The sequence below is a fragment of the Toxotes jaculatrix genome, chromosome 17, assembly GCF_017976425.1.
Source record: "Toxotes jaculatrix isolate fToxJac2 chromosome 17, fToxJac2.pri, whole genome shotgun sequence".
NCBI lineage: Eukaryota > Metazoa > Chordata > Actinopteri > Toxotidae > Toxotes > Toxotes jaculatrix.
In genome coordinates, this window is record NC_054410.1 from 396,398 (window position 1) to 397,834 (window position 1,437).

Sequence of the window (1,437 nt, forward strand, 5' to 3'; positions counted from 1 at the left end):
TCTGTGTTAAACCTGCAGCAGCTTCTCGGACCACAGTTTTCCCTGCAGCATGAACTGGTCCGTCCTCAGCAGGAGGTCTATTGTTTCCATCAGCTGCTGCGTTAAAGATTCACAGCAGCTGCTGAAGAATTGATAACGATGAAGAGAGAGAAACTCAGAGGAGCTGCTCTGTTTTAAAGGTCAGTCCTCCAGAGAGGGAGCTTTATTTTGGAAGAACCGAGAGAAAGGAAGAGCTGAGATAAGACGAGATAAGAGATAGGACGAGATGAGATGAGTGAAGAGACGTGAGACAATATAAGAGATTTAAGATGAGATGAAATGAGACAAGGTGAGACAGGACAGAATGAAGACAGAAGGATGTGAGATGAGATGAGTTTAGATGAGATAGGACAAAAGATGACATAAGACAGGAGAAGACAAGAAGACAACAGAAAGACCAGGAGACTGGAAGTGGAGCAGCTGAGTTGAGCGGGTCCAGGGCAGAGGAGCGGGGTCGACCAGGACGAGGGACAGGAGAACCGCTTCAGTCAGGGACTGAGCAGGGACGAGGACCCGGGAGGGGGCAGATCCAGAGACGGATCAGATGATGAGAAGAAACGAGATGAAACAAAATGAGAGAAGAAAAGACGAGACGTGATCTGGGAGCAGGTCTGAGGCCGGCAGGACAGCGAAGACAATAAAGATGATAAACTATTCATAAATGTTTTCTCTGTTTTCCTCAGAGTCAAACAAAGAGCTTCCATCTGCTGCGGCTTTAAAGCAGAGTGTTGATATTTATGGATCTTTAATGCACAAAGGAAACCACAGGAGACACAAGGAGTCCATCATGTGACCGGTCAGGATCAAGACCCAGATCAGAGGACGTCCGTTCAATCCCACGTTTGCTTCACTCGTCCACACTACAGAGACACGTCCCAGCTACAGTCAGAGTCTGCAAACGAGAACCTCGTTATCCACTGTCCACACACACTCGTCTGCTCATTAAACTGTGTGTGTGTCCTCAGGCCTGAGATCAGCTGATTGTCTGCAGCTTCATTAAACCTGTGCAAACTTTAATCCTTCGTCTGAGAATACTGATAATCAGACAGATCCACAGAGAGCTGATCAATCAGTCTGATCAATACTCACACACACACACCTCAGTGACTGACTGAGCTGATTACCATCAGGACCGAAGGTCTGATCATCAGATTCATCTTTTCTTCTTCACTACAACACTGCAGGCTGTAGTGATGAGACTCATGTGACCCTCACGACTCTCAGGGTGTTCAGGATCCCATCACAGGTTCATTACCTGGACTCTCCACCAGCCAGTGAGAGCTGAGGAACCTTCAGGGTGAAGGTCCAGGTGCCTTCGTGCAGAACACAGAAACATCGAGAGCCCGACTCAGAACCTTCAACACGTCACCTGTCCGTCAACACAGCCCGATTTAAACG